This window comes from Sapajus apella, unplaced genomic scaffold (assembly GCF_009761245.1).
Source record: "Sapajus apella isolate SASKATOON/1434 unplaced genomic scaffold, GSC_monkey_1.0 scaffold14, whole genome shotgun sequence".
In the NCBI taxonomy this organism is placed as follows: Eukaryota; Metazoa; Chordata; class Mammalia; order Primates; family Cebidae; genus Sapajus; species Sapajus apella.
In genome coordinates this window covers 12523345-12534841 of record NW_022436954.1, presented here as the reverse complement: position 1 = coordinate 12534841, position 11497 = coordinate 12523345, and the positions used below count along the sequence as shown (strand labels likewise).

The 11497-nt window shown below is 37.8% G+C and overlaps 1 pseudogene; it reads right to left on the bottom strand.

Annotated features, from left to right (window-relative positions):
* Positions 1-9224: 9224 nt before the first annotated feature.
* Positions 9225-10170, bottom strand: LOC116554399 (annotated as a pseudogene).
* Positions 10171-11497: the final 1327 nt, after the last annotated feature.

Below are 11497 nucleotides of genomic sequence, written 5' to 3'. Positions count from 1 at the left end.
TTGAGAAACACTAAAAATCCTATCCCTTTGTTATCCACAATGAATATTAGCATTAAAATCCTCTGAGAATTATGTATTACACATGAAAATATGTATAAATTTAACTCTTTTAAAAAAACTTATTTTTGTATGAAATGATGTTTTCTTTCTCACACAGTTCAACTAGCTTTTCATAAAAGGCTCTTTAGATGCTGTGAAAAGCATTTCAAATATAATAATAAGTTACGTTATGATATTTAGGCAGTATGTAAGCTATCTTTATGTGTTAATTCAGTTACACTGCAGAGCAACACTATGGGTCAGGTGTTTCTTGCAAATAAAGAGCTGATGTCCTAAGAGATTAAGTATCTAGTCCAAGATCAAACAGCTGGTCGGTGGTGGCATTGAGATTAAGCTGAAACATATTGGATCTAGAAAATTAAGACCTGAGTTTGGCCTCTGTTGGGTAAGCCACAATCAAAGCTTCATTTTCCTCATCTGGGAAGTGTGGATACCCAATCCATTATGTTATTTGAGTTATTCAACTATTCTTCAATAGACTTAAGTATTCCCTACAGCTGAAGGCGGGGATTGGCAAACTTTTGTTATAAAGGGCCAGATTGTAAATATTTTAGGCATCATGGGCCAGATCAGTTGTTTTAACATAATGTGTCTTCCTCCCTTCCTCCCTTTCCTCTCTTATTCCCTCCTTTCTCTCTCTCTTTCTTTTCTTAAAAACATAAAACATATTCTTTGTTAAATGGCAGTAAAAAGGAGGCTGAATTTTAACTTTAGGTCTAACCTGCCTACCCTTGCTATAAAGTATTATGCACTATAAGTTGATATCGGTTAGGAAAAAGAATAGTCAATTAGTTGGTAAAAAGTAAAGTGTCTGAAGATGGTTTCTTCTTTGCAATTCATTTCATCAGCCATCGCAGCAAATTTATACAGGCAAACTTTTTTTTCAGAAAGCTGAAAGTTTCTGCCATAGATGATTAAGGGAACTCATTCAGAATGAGTTAATGCTTTTCTGCCTTATATACGATGTTCTTAGAGGATAAAATGCAGTAAGAATACATGGGCGCTTGATGTTTAAAATCTTCTAGATACATTTTAACAAGTGAACAGAAAGTTGAAACATCTACATAGGAGTGAGAAAGACAGCTGGGTGTGGTGGCTCACGCCTGTAATCCCAGCACTTTGGGAGGCGGAGGCAGATGGATCACCTGAGATCAGCAGTTTGAGACTGGCCTGACCAACATGGTAAAACCCTGTCTCTACTAAAAATACAAAAGTTATCTGGGTGTGGTGGCAGGCGCCTGTAATCCCAGATACTCAGGAGGCTGAGGCAGGAGAATTGCATGAGCCCAGGAAGAGGAGGCTGCAGTGAGCCAAGACTGCACCACTGTACTCCAGCCTGGGTGACATAGCAAGATCAAAAAAAGTAATAATAATGAAAAGGGAAAGAGTAGGCTGATGTCCAGGAAAAGAGGGAGGTTTTTTAGAAAGCTGTGCTTGGCATATAGTAAGAGAAAGAAGGATATCAAGAAAGTAAGAATACCATGGAATTATCCTAAACCAGTCTCCTGAATGGGAATACCAGGCTCCTTTTCTGCATTCTCCTTTCTACTCAGAGGCGATTTTCTGATTTAGCCTGATTTCTCCACATAATTTCGTGACCTATATGATGTCTCTTTTAACAAATGAGTCTCCAAAGAGAAGAAATTTCCCTAGTGGCTTTCCATAAGCCAAATCCAACTAAAAATAAATTTCAGAAAAATTTCCTGGGTTAATAAACTGGAACAAATTTAGTGGGAAACTTTTCATGTGACAATCACAGACAACCACCATCTGGAGTCCGCAGGGAGATCCCCTCTCTGTTATGTAGTTTTGTATTAGGAGTCCTAGTTCTTATGGATACTGCATTTATAATGTAATATTATGTTCCTATTTATATCTATAATTTAAGGTCCCATGAAGTGTGTGGCTTGGCTTACTTATCATTCGAGTGCATTTGCTTGCTGCCTTTGCCATGAGCAAGCACATTATTTCTGAATACATCCAAACTAAGTAGTCATGGTACTTTCAGCTTCTATCATTCAGATTATGTTTCTATTACCTGTGGGGAATGTACTTCCTGTCTCCTGTCACTATTGGGGAAGTTAATTCCTCATTCTCCACTGGGATTGAAATCCTTATCCTCATTGACAATTTTTTTTGAGATAGAGTCTCACCCTGTCACCCAGGCTGGAGTGCAAGCAATCTTGGTGCTATCTCGGCTCACTGCTACCTCTGCCTCGTGGGCTCAAGCAATTCTCCTGCCTCAACCTCCCAAGTAGCTGCGATTACAGGCACACACGACCATGGCTGGCTAATTTTTTGTATCTTTAGTAGAGATGGGGGTTTCACTATCTTGGTCAGGCTGGTCTCAAACTCCTGACCTCATGATTCACCAGCCTTGGCCTCCCAAAGTGCTGGGTGGGATTACGGGCATGAGCCACCACACCCAGCCTTGACTACTTCTATTTTTCAATATTTCATAGTTTTCTGATTTTAGTCATCAGTAATCACTGTGGCTTTAATTATATTTCTGGTTTTCAGAAATTTTAATATTATTTTTGACTCTGGTGGTTATGTAAAATTTAATTTTTTTCCATTATTGAAATGTATTTAGAGTAGAATTAGAAGGTTTCATGTACATTCATTTTATTTTCTCTATAAAAGAAACTGATGCTAGAATTTGTCCCAATAAAAATATCACAAAATTAAGCATTTTCCCCCAAAACACTGAGAAATCTACCATATGCTAAAGCCTCCTCTTTTCTAAGAATATATTTTCTCCATTTACTTTCCAATGAGGATCTCAACTCAAACTCTGTTACTTAAAAGGTAGCATAAGGATCAGTGTAATCCGGGAAATGTTTGTTGCTCATCTGATAAAAGATATGCATAGAAATTGAGAATAAGTTTCAAAACTTTTAGAACCATTTGACATTGTCACACCACTGACACAGCAATGTTGTTGTTGTTTTCATGTTGTTAAATATAGACCAGTTCTGGTGTGGCCACAATTCTGTGTGATGAATCTCATTTAGCATAAATGGGTTGGAGGTTCAATATGGTAAACATGTTCAATATTTTAAACACTGTAAAATTTGAGCTAGATTATAAACTAGATTTGAAAGCCAAAATTCAAATTTTCCAGAATAAAACATAAATTTATCATTTATTTTAAAGTCTAATTTAGATGTGACAAGAATAAATCATTGGATATTTTTGTCGAAAATAGTTATATATTTTCCGAACTCTATGTAGTAGTAAACAAATGGTCATATGGTTTGGCTATGTGTCCCCACCCAAAACTCATCTTGTAGCTCCCATAATTTCCATGTGTCGTGGGAGAGACCGGATTGAATCATGGGGGTGGTATTTCCCATGCTGTTCTTGTAATATTGAATGGGTCTCACAAGATCTGATGGTTTTAAAAATGGGAGTTTCTCTGCACAAGTAGAGAACCCTCTTTGCTTGCTGCCATTCACATACTATGTTACTTGCTCCTTGCTTTCTGCCATGATTGTGAGGCTTCCACAACCATGCAGAACTTATGTTCAGCAAACCTCTTTCCTTCATAAATTGCCCAGTCTCAGGTATGTCTTTATCGGCAGCATGAAAATGGACTAATACAGTAAATTGGTACCAGTAGAGTGGGGCACTGCTGAAAAGATACCTGCAAATGTGGAAGTAACTTTGGAACTGGGTAAGAGGCAGAGGTTGGAATAGTTTGGAGGGCTCAGAAGAAGACAGGAAAGTGTGGAACAGTTTGGAACTTGTTGAATGGCTTTTACCAAAACGCTGATAATGATATGGACAGTGAAATCCAGGCTGAGGTGGTTTCAGATGTAGATGAACAACGTGTTGGGAACTGGAACAAAGGTGACTCGTTATGTTTTAGCAGAGACTGCCCTAGTGATTTGTGGAACTTTGAACTTGAGAGAGATGATTTAGGGTATCTGCTGGAAGAAATTTTTAAGCAGCAAAGCTTTCAAGATGTGATTTGGGTGTTGTTAAAGGAATACCGTTTTATAAGGGAAACAGAGCATAAAAGTTAAGAAAATTTGTAGCCTGACAATGCAATAGAAAAGAAAATCCCATTTTCTAAGGAGAAATTCAAGCCAGCTGCAGAAATTTGCATAAGAAATGAGAAGCCCAATGTTAATCCCCAAGACAAGGGGAAAAATATCTCCAGGGAATGTCAGAGGTCTTCACTGCAGCCCCTTCCATTACAGGCCCAGAGGCCTAGGAGGAAAAAGTGGTTTCTTGAGCTGGGCCCAGGGTCCTGATGCTGTGTGCAGCCTAGAGATTTGGTGCCCTGCATCCCAGTCGCTCCTGCTGTGGCTGAAAAGTGCCAGGGTAGAGCTTGGACTGTAGCTTCAGGGTCCAAGCCTCAAGACTTGGCAGCTTCCATGTGGTGTTGAGCCAGCCAGTGCACAGAAGTCAAGAATTGAGGATTGGGAACCTCCACCTAGATTTCAGAGGATGTATGAAAATGCTTGGATGTCCAGGCAGAAGTTTGCTGCAGGGGCAGGGCTCTTGTAGAGAAACTCTGCTAGGGTAGTAGGGAAAGGAAATGTGGGGTCAGACACCCCACACAGAGTCTTTACTGGGGCATTGCCTACTGGAGTTGTGAGAAGAGGGCCACTCTTCTCCAGACCTCAGAATGGTAGATCTACTGACAGCCTGCACTGTGTGCCTGGAAAAGCTGCAGACACCCAAAGCCAGACAGTGAAGGCATCCGGGAGAGAGGATGTATCCCACAAAGCCACAGAGGCAGAGCTGCCCAAGACCCTGGGAACCCACCTCTTGCATCAGTGTGATTTGGATGTGAGAAATGAAGTCAAAGGATATCATTCTGGAGCTATAAGATTTGACTGCCCTGCTGGATTTTGGACTTGCACAGGGCCTATAGCCCCTTTGTTTTGGCCAATTACCCCCATTTGAAATGGCCGTATTTAATGAATGCCTATATCCCCATTGTATCTAGGAAGCAACTGACTTGTTTGATTTTAGAGACTCATAGGCAGAAGGGACTTGCCTTGTCTCAGATGAGACTTTGGACTGTGGACTTTTGAGTTAATGCTGAAATGAGTTGAGACTTTGGAGAACTGTTGGAAAAGCTGACAGAGCAGATGTTCAACATTTTACTTATGAATATTAATCTTCTATGGGATTTTCATAGAGGACTAATATTTTCTAAGACTAAAAACAATATATACAATTGTTTAATGACTATATTAGAGATATTTGTTTGGAAATGGATGAATCTGTGACTCAAGTATTACTTTTTAGTGAGATCAGATTTTTATGTATTCAGGAGCTGTCTAATAATATAGAAGACCAACTTATAAAATGAATAATGCCTGTAAGTTATTTTGCATTGCAACTTGATGCATGCCCAGATGTTGCTAACAAATACTATTTTAGTATATATGCAATTTGACCATAATGGTGTTATGAAGAAAATATTTTTCTTTTATCTCCATTGCTGATAACATGACTAGTACAAAACTGTATGAAAATGTAAAGAATTACATTATCAACTAAATTGTGAAGGTGTATATTTTGAAAGAGCAGGTGCAAAAACAGGAAACTGTTTTGGAGTAGTTACCTAAGGTATTTTCTATTATTATGTAAATGAATGTACTACTTCAATCTTCAAAAAAAGGTCAGCTGAACTAAACAGTATGCTTAATAGCATAGTAAAAGTTGAAAACCCGGTAAAGGATTGAGATTATTCTCTTTATTATGCAATAACATGGAAACTAATCACAAACAACCATTATTGTATGCTGAATTCCTCTGGTTATTGAAGGAAAAATTCTACAGAGAATGTTTGAAATACAAAACACAATTTTTGTGTTTTTTGTGACAGAAAAAATACCAGTTTCATTCTGACTTTCTAAAGATACGAATTAGACAGCCATGTCTAACATCTTTGGACCTACGTTAGTACTTCCATGTAAAGAATAAATGCAAGACATTTTTAAAATATTAGGTAAGATGGAAGGGTTAAAAACAAAAGCTAAAAGCTTAAAAAGAAAGAGTTCCAGCTAATTATATGGTATATAATTTCTACGTGTTTAGAGTAGTGGAAGAAGATGTTTTTCCCTTACTTTCTTTTCATTTGCTTAATGGGTCACTTAGTGATGAAATTTAATTTGGCCTTTATAGAAAATATTGATATGTTATACAGCAGATTACCTTTATTGGGTTTCAAATGTTCTAACTTTCCAATCAATAAACTTTAACCCAACAAATAAGTTCAGGAATGTTTGCCTTTATAATGATGCTGACACATACACGCATGATTGAATTTGAAATTAGAATAAACTTTACTTGATGGAGTCATCAACTTTATAGAAATGGATTTTGTATTATAAAAAGAGCGAAATCCTCTCATGATATCACATTATGATATTCTCCTATATCTACATGTAATCAATATCTTTACCATACTGTACTTCCTCTGCTTTTACCCTTTACTCATGTAATGAATAACACTGTCTTGAGAAAGCCACTAATAAAATGGACATATGTTAGTAAATCTGACTCCTAGAACATTAGGAGGGACCAGAGAGGTAAAGGGGCTATATGGTGTGTGCATGCGTTTGGGGACAGATGTCCCAAGAATATCATGAATCTCATTATTTGAAGTTTTTTAAATTGTCTTTAGCATTTTAGTGCTGCTGGTGAGAAGGGCATGAAAGTCTTTCATATTTAACACATTTCCTTGACAACTCAGAGAAGAATGAGAGGAATGTGCAGCTGAGGTCACAACGTTAAACGTTGCTTTACTGATCAGATTAAACAAAGCCAGACAGAGGAATCTGTTCTTATTGTGGTTTATCTGCAAGGTCCTTGGCTCCAGGAAAATGTCTCTAGGTGGAGGTTGAATATTAGCACAGGTTGAGAACCCAAAGAAATAGAGAAAAAAAGTGAGGCAGTTCTGAAATGGGAGAGGAACAAAGAGACGGGATGGTCTGGTTCTCTCTATTGCTTTTGCTAAAAGAATAATAAAATATGTTGCATTTATTTATTTACAGTAGGTTAAACATTGTACTAAGTGACTAAAATGTACTATCTCATTAAATATCACCCCAATCCCATGAAGTAGGTACTACTGCTTTGTACATTTTGCTGACTGGGTAACTGAAACACAGAAAGATTCCCACAATTTGAACACATTTGAACACATTGTCTCATTTGGGGGACTTAGAGCTTAATCATTGCATTAATATAATTTAAGAAGACTTCAAAGTGAAAAATTCCTCATGCAATTTTCTTGTGATTATAAGGCAGCTAGTGATCTTTTTAAAAGATATTTACCTTTCTAATGAAAATCTTTAGAGAAAACCTTTTTCTCTTCCTACAGTTTGACCTTGCAAGGAGTTATAACCCTATTTGTGAAGCCCCTATGAAGAATAAAAACTCCCATTGCTATCTAGATAGACAGTACTCAGCACTGTGCTTGGCACACAGTGAGTGCCTTCGATGGAAGACAGCATTTATCTATCTTCTGCTTATCTTCCTGTCAGGCCAATGGAGAGAGAAGAGGGCAGACCATTTTCTCCTTCTTTATCGTCACCAGCTAAGGTTTTCTTATAAGAACTGGGCACCCTGATGATTTTTCGTCTTGATTGGTTTGACTCAAGCTGCACATTTTCCCTGATTTTCATGATAATCCGAGAGCCTACAAGGTGCCAGGTGGACTATATCCTGAGATAAACGTGCTGGGTTTAATTAGTAGAAAGAGACATGGTTTATGCTTCAATGAGATAAGGGAAGATAAAATATTGTATCGTGATCTGAGAGGTGTCCTCCCTCTGGCCACATAGAGCGAGTAGCTCTTGAATCCTGTGATTAGCCGTTAGGGATCCAGTTTGCTGCTGACTCGTTCTTTTACATCTCAATTCCACTTTTTCTCACTCACTCATTCATTTACTCATCCACATTATCATCTACTCATACATTCCCTCATTCATTTATATAATTATTTAATAATTTCATTTATTTTCTTTTTTTATTAAATGGGCACTTAATGACTTCTATAGTATTAAAAAAAAACAAGCTTGGTGGAGAATGAGAGGGCCGATATATGAGTTGATGCCAGTCCTTAGGAGTGCAAAACTCCCTTTAGTTGTCAGTTCTATAGATCATTTTTTAACTTATGGAAAAACTCCATCTTGGCTGTGATTTTGACTGTGTCTGATGGAACCCCTCTTGGTGACCAATGATGTTATTTCATTTCCCTGTATCTCACCTGAAATGATATCCCCTCACTGTTGATCTTGAGTTCAGTGTCTTGTTAGATGTCAGAGTCACAGTTAATAGTTTGGGAGATAACTTGAGTTCATTTTTCTCCTCTCAATATTTCCATTCACAGATATAATCCAGACACAAATTTCTAGTTTTATAAATTCATTTTTCATTTTTATTGAAAATTTACAGAAGCATATATGACAGGAAATGTTGCTGTCCAAGTGTTAGACATGGTTAAATTTCTGTCTAGAATTCAAATAAGAAAGAGATACAGATATGTTTTTGGATTAATTATTTCCCTCTGAACTCTGTTTTTGATCTTCGAAATTCAGGAACTAAATATATTTAGATTGTATGGTATTCCCAATTATCCAAATTCACCACTGGAACTCTTGCAATTTTTAAGCTCAGGATCCAGATAGATGTGGATAGTGAAAGATACTACTATGGAGTTCTGGATTTCACCACAGATGTACAAAGTGAGATTATCTTGGATTAGATCCTAGGATTCTGCCTTTTGATAATCTCTTAGGGTGATTCTCAGATGCACTAATTTCTAAAAACGATGACTCCTTGCTGTGTGTGAGAATCATGGAGTTGTTTGGAATTAAAGAAATTGAGAATATCATTCTGGTATTATATACCTATGAGGTTTACCTGCAAAACTCTTTAATAGTGTGTTGTAGTGTGGAATTCTATACTACCTAGGATTATAGTCTTAATCTTAAAATAGAAGTGACATTTTATTTCTGCTAAAAGACATCCAAAATTTTCTCCAACCTAGTTATATTCCCAAAATATGGATAGAACAGATATCGTGTGAAGGAAGTGCTCAGAGAAATAAAAGACAAGAGATAATTAAAATTAAAAAATTATTAGGCACTAGAGATCCAATGAAATTTCAACATGGTTTACAAACTATTTATAATTTAATAAGCTAAGCCTAATAAAGACTTTGCTTTTCCAGTAATCACCTTGAATGCACTCTTGCTTTCTTTGTTCCTCAGGCTGTAGACTAGAGGGTTCAGCATGGGGATGACCATGGTGTAGAACACAGATGAGATTTTGTCTATGTCCATGGAATGACCAGAACTTGGCTGTAAGTACATAAAGGTGATTGTCCCATAGAAGATGGAAACAGTAGTGAGGTGATAAGCACAGGTGGAGAAGGCCTTCTTTTGTCCCTCAGATGAATGCATCCTCAGAATAGCAATAAAAATAAAAACATAAGAGTTCAAGATAATCAAGAAAGTGAAAAAGATATTAAATGCTGCCAATATGAAAAGCACAATCTCATTTGTGTGAATATCAGAGCAAGAAAGAGCCAAGAGTGGTGGAATGTCACAGAAAAAGTGATTAACCACATTGGAATCACAGAAGGAGAGATGGAAAGTAAAGGCAACATGGATGGAAGACTGAAAGAGTCCACAGATGTAGGAGCCAGTGACTAGCAGGACACACATAGAACTTGTCATGGTTGTGGTGTAATGCAGGGGTTTACACACTGCAGTCAAAAGCCATTGAGGCCAGGAGGAAACTTTCAATAGTGGCAAAAGCTGCAAAGAAGAACACCTGGGTGGCACATGCATTGTAGGATATGATCTTACTTCCTGTGAGAAACTTCACCATTACCTTGGGAGTGACAGCGGATGTATAAACACAGTCCACCAGAGAGAGGTTGCCGAGGAAAAAGTACATGGGGGTGTGGAGCCAGGAGTCCAACAGAATCAGCATGATCATCCCAAAGCTCCCAACCAGAGTGATGAGATAAATGAGAGTAAAGAAGATAAATAAAGGAATCTGAAGCTCTAGAACATCTGTTAACCCCACGAGAATGAATTCTGTCACCTCTGAAACATTTTCCATCAGAGCCATTTGGGAATTATCATGAGAGGTACCTATGAGATGAAAATACACAACATTATGCTAATTGAACACTATCATGGGAACTAAGTGTGGTCAGATCTCTTGCTCACATGTCAGCTTCCTGTCCAGTGCAGGAGTCTGCATGCAAGGTACTGGACCGAATTCTGGGTAGGGTTGGTTTGAGCGAGACCATTAATGCAGAAATGATGTGGGTACTGGAAAGTCTCTGCTGACCAGGACTGCCACAGTGGTCTGTATTATATCTCTGGGGCACATTTCAGCTTTCCTAGTGTATGGTATACTCTATTACACTAAATCACACAGCACTCTTTTTCACAACTTGCTGTATCTTTGAAGCCCTCTTGTCTACATAAAAATCTTAGTTAACAGAAAGTTAAATACACAAAATATTTGGTCATTCTTTGGTATATGATGTTGACAAGACCTGTCACATACACTTCCCATCTCTGATAGACTCCTCACTAACCTGTTCTTAGAAGCTGAAAACATGCAAAGATTCAGGGCCTTTCTCTAGGGACACCCACACTTTTCTGCCTAATTTATGTGGGCCCTTAATTGGGTGCTTCATTGGCTGTGAAAGGAAACTGCAAGATCTGTGATGCACGTTCGTACTGATATGTTAGTGTCTCTCAATAACCGAAAAACCAAAGGAGCAGTTTTCAAGAGGTTGAAGCAAAGCTCTAGGTGTTTTCATCTCAAAATCTTTATTTTTCTTAAGGGCTGATGTTTTCATTTCCTACCATCACCCATGTCTTTTCATTATATATGAAGAGGCAGAATAGGGGAAGGTGGAAAAGTCACTTCTGTTCTCCTCTGGAGACTCTGTGCCTTCAATCAAGTCACAGACCTCCTGCTGTATTACACAGTGTATCTGGTGATGCTTACCTCCAGTGGTGGCTCAGGTGACAGCTTATTGTGTTGCCATGGTTATAGTATTGAGAGGCCCTTTCAATTCAAGAGACCTTCTGAATCTGCAGTCTTGAGTCATAGTCACTTCTTTTGGTTTAATAATCTTTCATATTCAAGGCAGGTGATATAGTCCTTGTCTTTGGTATTAGCCAAGGTGAAAATCACTCTCTACCTGTCCTGTAGGCTATTCTACTCTTATGTGACAATGAATTTGAAAGTTATTTGAAAATTATAAAAGATACTAACAATTTTCATTAGGCAATCTGAGCCATTACTTTTTATAGCTCGTTGCATCTCTTCTGGGTTACTGCAGTACAACCAGTACAACCAGCCAACAATATTGAGTTTCCAAACTTGAATGTTTCTAAAGTAAATAACCTAATATTTGATATCCCCAAATATATGT